Source organism: Mixophyes fleayi, chromosome 4, assembly GCF_038048845.1.
Source record: "Mixophyes fleayi isolate aMixFle1 chromosome 4, aMixFle1.hap1, whole genome shotgun sequence".
Lineage (NCBI taxonomy): Eukaryota > Metazoa > Chordata > Amphibia > Anura > Limnodynastidae > Mixophyes > Mixophyes fleayi.
This window is the reverse complement of record NC_134405.1, coordinates 40777670-40786589: the sequence shown is the minus strand read 5'-3', so window position 1 is coordinate 40786589 and position 8920 is coordinate 40777670.

Here is an 8920-nt window from a genome sequence, read left to right as displayed (position 1 = left end):
CATCAAGCTACTTAAGGTGTTAAGAACTCCCCACTGTCACCCCCGGCAACCACCAACCACTCCCAACTGTCACTTCTCCTTCAAGAAATATATAGGTCAGTGTATAGCTCTGCCCAGCAGGTGGCGCTGCAGCTTGGTTTTTTTTTTTTCACACACGCCACTAGACATTTATATAGTATATATATATATATACACACATATATATATATATATATATATATATACCCAGAGCCATGTTCATTGATATATACCCAGTGCTCTATTCTCACGTTTATACTCAGTGCTGTTTACTGTCTTTGCTATCATCATTCACTCATATGTGCCCATTGGTGGTTTATCACATATATATTTAGTACCATGTTAATCTACATATACCCTTGTCTCCAATACATTCCCAGAATTGCATACTGTTCTCCTCTTTCAATTATATATACCCTTTGTTATGCATTCATATGTGTTCAGCACCCTTTTGTCATATCTATCTATCTATCTTTCTCTCTATCTATATTCCACGTTCCTTCCTAGGTATCCAGTGCTCTTCTGTCGCATGTATACGCAGAATGCACCACGGCATTGAGTCTACCATGTCTGTAATTGTGGAACGGTGCAGGAGGGATGCAGTAGAATGTAGCGCAACTGACGCGGGGTTGGTGGTAGTGGAACACTCAACGCATCATTCCATAATATCACATGATCAGATGGGTTCTGATATGGGGTGAAGGCCATGACATAGAGAAGACATCAGTGTCACACTCATCAAACCATTGGGCAACCACACTTGCTCTGTAGATGGGGGGATTGTTATCTTGGATGCACCAGGAAAGAAAGTATGAAGATGATCGCTTAGTGCCTTAAGCAATGACCTTGCCATTTAGGGAATGCCTGCACCCAAACCACGTTAACCCATCGCTGCTGGAAACAAGCACCCGAGGCTGTAGAGTACTTTAGGTTGGAGCCACACATAACCTCACCCATTTGCTGAGGACATAGTAAACAATTACTTATCCGACCATTACACTTTCCTCCACTGCTTGATTGTCCATGGCTTTTGCAATATCCTCCTCTGTGGAGTTCTCGGCAGACTATTTTTTATTTTATAAACGCGGCTGCTTTTGTCTTGGATTGAAACTTGCTGTCATTAGACACACAGTTTTGTCACCTGTGTTGCCTTGCACTTGGGTTTAATGCACGGATATTGATATGCTGGAGTATTTGTGTGTCTCTGTTTCTTTGTGATGATGGCTTTCCCCATGTGCTCCATGGTGACGTCACCTTGAGCACTATTGCTCGTGAAACATCAAGTTAAGCTGAAGCTTCTGCCAAGTGCTCAAAACAACCACCCACCTTTCATAGTCACCAAGGTCTCCTCTTGCAGCCATGCTAACCATAATTATAGGCAACCAGGGTAGTCCAGCATGTTTATACGTGACCCAGACCGTGCCGGGATCGTATCTGCTTAAGTAATGCAAGAGCCTCACATTGCATTTATTATGTAAGATGTCCTTCATCAAACTGCCGGGATAGTATCTGCTTAAGTAATGCAAGATGTTCTTCATCAAACTAAGTGTTTCAAATGTTTTGCCCTCTTATGCTCTATACTCTTTTAGTTAACTTCTATGCTTCACCTTACTCACACATTACTCAACTCATAACCCACTACCATCCTTCACTCATTTCTTAGCCCCCTCTCACATCTCAGTAAATTCTCAGCCACCTCTGACAACATCACTTATCTCTCAGTTCACCCACACCTACTCCACTTATTAAATTCTCATTCATGTCCCATATTCAAATAATCTCTCAGCATCATTCTTCAGCCATTTCTCGAACCTCTCAGGCAGTCACTACTAGGGATGTCTCATTTTCCCTAAAAAAAAATCTAAATTTTACTCAACAGAAGTAACCTGACCATAGGAAATCGAAAAAACCCCAAACAGGCATATGGCGATATTGTAGTCGATATCGGTCAACTGGCCAAATATTGCTACATTTGTGACTTGAAAAATGCCTGATAATAATCAGATTGAAAACCATTATTACCGGCCATGTAGGTAAGATGTTGCATGCGGCTGGAAGATAATTGCATTAGCCCAGGTGGATAAACCTAAGCCAATTGCCCTCAATCATCTATCTACTATGCTGGTGCTACCATTACACTCACCTCTCAGTTATCCTAACATGATCATTTCATTATCCTACAGATTCTACAACACTGTGGACCACCCTGTACTGCTCCACAGCCTAGACTCCATTGGCCTCTCTGGTACCATCCTTTCATGGTTCACCTCCAACCTTGCCTGCTGCTCCTTCTGTTTCCACCTATGGTACAGGGCTCCGTTCTTTGTTCCTTTGCTCTTTTCTCAATACATCTGCTCCCTGGGTGAACTCATCAGATCCCTTGGCCTCCACTACCACCTCTATGCCAATGACACTCAACTCTACCTCTCACCTCCTGATCTCTCCCTCCTCTCTCGGGTGTCCGTCTGTCTCTCTGCCATCTCCTCTGGATGTCCTCAAGACTTCTAAAACTCAACAGCCAAAACCAAACTCATTGTGCTGAATATACCTAGCTCAACATCTTCCTCTTCTGCCTTTCTTCTACTCAGCTTTCCTCACACAATAACTTCACCCCTCTATAAGCCAATGGATTGTAGGGGCCCATAGCAAAACAGGGGTAGGGACCCTACAATACCACTGCAGCCTTCCAGGCCCCCACTCTGCGGCTCTGAAAAGAGCAGAGGGTAGGACATTTCCGAGCATGCGCTGTCCAATCAATAAGCCTACTCTGCATGCGCTACCCAGGAGAGGATTCCACTCAAAAGAGCAAAGAGGGGGGGCTCAGGGTGCACTGCAGGGCCTTGGGGGGTGGTCTTAGAGGTGAAGGATCCAGAACTGCTGGGGTCCCTGCATCCATAGTAGTTTCCTTTCACACTCACTTCACTCATCTCTGCGCTTTTCTCACAATCACTTTACTCATCTCTCCTCACACTATCACTTCACTCATCTCTCAGCTGCCCTCACATAATCACTTCACTCATCTCTCAGCTGCCCTCACATAATCACTTCACTCATCTCTCAGCTTCCCTCACATAATCATTTCACTCATCTCTCAGCTGCCCTCACATAATCACTTCACTCATCTCTCAGCTTCCCTCACATAATCACTTCACTTGTCTCTGAGCTGCCCTCAAATAATCATTTCACTCATCTCTCAGCTTCCCTCACATAATCATTTCACTCATCTCTCAGCTTCCCTCACATAATGACTTCACTCATATCCCAGCTTCCCTCACATAATGACTTCACTCATCTCTCAGCTTCCCTTACATAATGACTTCACTCATCTCTCAGCTTCCCTCACATAATCACTTCACTCATCTCTCAGCTTCCCTCACATAATCACTTCACTCATTTCTCAGCTACCCTCACATAATCACTTCACTCATCTCTCAGCTTCCCTCACATAATGACTTAACTCATCTCTCAGCTGCCCTCACATAATCATTTCACTAATCTCTCAGCTGCCCTCACATAATCACTTCACTCATCTCCGAGCTTCCCTCACATAATCACTTCACTCATCTCTCAGCTTCCCTCACATAATCACTTCACTCATCTCTCAGCTTCCCTCACATAATCATTTCACTCATCTCTCATCTTCACTCACATAATCACTTCACTCATCTCCGAGCTTCCCTCACATAATCACTTCACTCATCTCTCAGCTTCCCTCACATAATGACTTAACTCATCTCTCAGCTGCCCTCACATAATCATTTCACTAATCTCTCAGCTGCCCTCACATAATCACTTCACTCATCTCCGAGCTTCCCTCACATAATCACTTCACTCATCTCCGAGCTTCCCTCACATAATCACTTCACTCATCTCTCAGCTTCCCTCACATAATCATTTCACTCATCTCTCATCTTCACTCACATAATCACTTCACTCATCTCTCAGCTTCCCTCATATAATCACTTCACTCATCTCTCAGCTGCCCTCACATAATCACTTCACTCATCTCTCAGCTTCCCTCACATAATCACTTCACTCATCTCTCAGCTTCCCTCATATAATCACTTCACTCATCTCTCAGCTGCCCTCACATAATCACTTCACTCATCTCTCAGCTTCCCTCACATAATCACTTCACTCATCTCTCAGCTTCCCTCACATAATCACTTCACTCATCTCTCAGCTTCCCTCACATAATCACTTCACTCATCTCTCAGCTTCCCTCACATAATCACTTCACTCATCTCTCAGCTTCCCTCACATAATGACTTCACTCATCTCTCAGCTTCCCTCACATAATCACTTCACTCATCTCTCAGCTTCCCTCACATAATCACTTCACTCATCTCTTAGCTCCCCTCACATAATCACTTCACTCATCTCTCAGCTGCCCTCACATAATCACTTCACTCATCTCTCAGCTGCCCTCACATAATCACTTCACTCATCTCTCAGCTGCCCTCACATAATCACTTCACTCATCTCTCAGCTTCCCTCACATAATCACTTCACTCATCTCTCAGCTTCCCTCACATAATCACTTCACTCATCTCTCAGCTGCCCTCACATAATCACTTCACTCATCTCTCAGCTGCCCTCACATAATCACTCACTCATCTCTTAGCTTCCCTCACATAATGACTTAACTCATCTCTCAGCTGCCCTCACATAATCACTCACTCATCTCTCAGCTTCCCTCACATAATCACTTCACTCATCTCTCAGCTTCCCTCACATAATCACTTCACTCATCTCTCAGCTTCCCTCACATAATCACTTCACTCATCTCTCAGCTTCCCTCACATAATCACTTCACTCATCTCTCAGCTTCCCTCACATAATCACTTCACTCATCTCTCAGTTGCCCTCACATAATCACTTCACTCATCTCTCAGCTTCCCTCACATAATCACTTCACTCATCTCTCAGCTTCCCTCACATAATCACTTCACTCATCTCTCAGCTGCCCTCACATAATCACTTCACTCATCTCTCAGCTGCCCTCACATAATCACTTCACTCATCTCTCAGCTTCCCTCACATAATCACTTCACTCATCTCTCAGCTGCCCTCACATAATCACTTCACTCATCTCTCAGCTTCCCTCACATAATCACTTCACTCATCTCTCAGCTTCCCTCACATAATCACTTCACTCATCTCTCAGCTTCCCTCACATAATCACTTCACTCATCTCTCAGCTGCCCTCACATAATCACTTCACTCATCTCTCAGCTTCCCTCACATAATCACTTCACTCATCTCTCAGTTTCCCTCACATAATCACTTCACTCATCTCTCATCTTCCCTCACATAATCATTTCACTCATCTCTCAGCTGCCCTCACATAATCACTTCACTCATCTCTCAGCTTCCCTCACATAATCACTTCACTCATCTCTCAGCTTCCCTCACATAATCACTTCACTCGTCTCTCAGCTTCCCTCACATAATCACTTCACTCATCTCTCATCTTCCCTCACATAATGACTTCACTCATCTCTCAGCTGCCCTCACATAATCACTTCACTCATCTCTCAGCTGCCCTCACATAATCACTTCACTCATCTCTCAGCTTCCCTCACATAATCACTTCACTCATCTCTCAGTTTCCCTCACATAATCACTTCACTCATCTCTCATCTTCCCTCACATAATCATTTCACTCATCTCTCAGCTTCCCTCACATAATCACTTCACTCATCTCTCAGCTTCCCTCACATAATCACTTCACTCGTCTCTCAGCTTCCCTCACATAATCACTTCACTCATCTCTCAGCTTCCCTCACATAATCATTTCACTCATCTCTCATCTTCACTCACATAATCATTTCACTCATCTCTCAGCTTCCCTCAAATAATCACTTCACTCATCTCTCAGCTTCCCTCACATAATCACTTCACTCATCTCTCACCTTCCCTCACATAATCACTTCACTCATCTATCAGCTTCCCTCACATAATCACTTCACTCATCTCTCAGCTTCCCTCACATAATCACTTCACTCATCTCTCAGCTTCCCTCACATAATCACTTCACTCATCTCTCAGCTTCCCTCACATAATCACTTCACTCGTCTCTCAGCTTCCCTCACATAATGACTTCACTCATCTCTCAGCTTCCCTCACATAATCACTTCACTCATCTCTCAGCTTCCCTCACATAATCACTTCACTCATCTCCCAGCTTCCCTCACATAATCACTTCACTCATCTCTCAGCTTCCCTCACATAATCATTTCACTCATCTCTCATCTTCCCTCACATAATCATTTCACTCATCTCTCAGCTTCCCTCACATAATCACTTCACTCATCTCTCAGCTTCCCTCACATAATCACTTCACTCGTCTCTCAGCTGCCCTCACACAATCATTGCAGCAATAACAGATGAATTAACGTGGCAATTCACTACTGAAGTCATGTTGGGACAGTACATCCGATAGGACGCTGTCCCGGGAATGACTTTTCTCGAAGGTGAGTCCCGGGTTGTATTACACATGCACAGCGGTCATTTACGTAAATTAACGCAGGGGACAGGAGGAAGGCTGCGAGAGGGATCCAAAGCTCTCTCCATAGGGTTAAATGGCTAACGCCATCTTCAAGCTAAGCGTTTCGGAGATTGACACAGTTGCCCACACTTCAGTCCACACTGAGCATTATCAGTATTGCAGTATTATGCTGCAATTTGCCTAAACCATGCAGGAAAAGTAATTTCCACGTGGTTTAGGGCTTGATAAATAGCCCCCAGAATCACTTCACTCACTTCTCAGCTTTCCATGCACGATCACCTTACTCATAATGCTGCACTCATCATCACAATGCTATTTTTCTTTTTAAAGCACTGTTATCCTCTCTCACCCACTTGTTACATCTCTCAAACAATCAGAGCTTGTACACGATCATCATTAATTCTTTTTTATTGCTCTAGTAGTTTATTATTTTAGTATTGTGAAACATTCATTCCATTCACAATAATTACTTCCTTTCTTGATTAATTTTGCACTCACTCCTCCCACAGTGTTTACTTTCCAGAGTGCTCTCTCAGTTGTACACTCACACATTGGTCACACTTAGTTCATGCTGCTGAGCAATCTCATATAAGAACTTTTCTTACACTTATTGCTCCTGCGTCTTGCGCACACTTGCCCCTCCTCTATTGTGTTCCTTAATTATCTTTTTCAGAACAATACTCATTTATGTCACCAAGTGCTCATCCATCATCAATTCACTGAATAGTCTCTCCTGGATACTCATGCACACATTTCTACAGACCCAATATTGGTTTTCCTGAGCACACTCATACACTTACGCCCTTAATGTAATCATTACTTTCCTTCCCAGAACACACTCACCAAGTCACTCTTCGAACACTACTTACCTCTATCCATTTAAATACTCGCAAAAATGTATACTTATCCTAATACTCATTACTTCTCTTTCCTGCATACTTTTCTGATACTCATTACTTTGCTTCCTGGGGCACTGTCATTTGTTATCTTTTCTCACACTCATTCCTTTTTTTTTATAGGACTCTCACCCATTACTTTCTTATCCTGCGTATACTTATAAACTTTTTCCTCTCATAGACATATTATTTCTCTCTCCTGAGTTATCTCATGCATTCATTGCTCTCAAATACCGGCTTCTTCTGTTCCCTGAGGGCTTTTATCGCACACACAGTCATTACATCTCATTCCTAAACACTGGTATATATTCATTCATCTCGCACACTCATTATATCTCATTCCTAAATACTCTTATATATTCATTCATCTCGCACACTCATTATATCTCATTCCTAAGTACTGGTATATATTCATTCATCTCGCACACTCATTATATCTCATTCCTAAATACTCTTATATATTCATTCATCTCGCACACTCATTATATCTCATTCCTAAATACTCATATATTCATTCATCTCGCACACTCATTATATCTCATTCCTAAATACTCATATATTCATTCATCTCGCACACTCATTATATCTCATTCCTAAATACTCTTATATATTCATTCATCTCGCACACTCATTATTTCTCATTCCTAAATACTCTTAAATATTCATTCATCTCGCACACTCATTATATCTCATTCCTAAATACTGGTATATATTCATTCATCTCGCACACTCATTATATCTCATTCCTAAATACTCATATATTCATTCATCTCGCACACTCATTATTTCTCATTCCTAAATACTCTTATATATTCATTCATCTCGCACACTCATTATTTCTCATTCCTAAATACTCTTATATATTCATTCATCTCGCACACTCATTATATCTCATTCCTAAAAACTGTTATATTTTCATTCATCTTGCACACTCATTACTTCTCATTCCTAAATACACTAATATATTTACCCTTCTCACACACTCAGTATATTTCATTCCTAAATAATCTTATATATTCACTCTTCTAATGCACTTATTACTGCTCATTCCAAAATACTGTTATTTATTCACCCTTCTCGCACACTCATTATATCTCATTCCTAAATATTCTTATATATTCATTCTTTTTGCCCACTCATTACTCCTTATTCCTAAATACTCTTATATATTCACTCTTCTTGCACACTCATTACTCCTTATTCCTAAAAACTCTTATATATTCACCCTTCCTGCACACTCATTATTTCTCATTCCTAAAAACTGTTATATTTTCATTCATCTTGCACACTCATTACTTCTCATTCCTAAATACTCTTATATATTCATTCATCTCGCACACTCATTATATCTCATTCCTAAATACTGGTATATATTAATTCATCTCGCACACTCATTACTTCTCATTCCTAAATACTCTTATATATTCATTCATCTCGCACACTCATTATATCTCATTCCTAAATACTGGTATATATTCATTCATCTCGCACACTC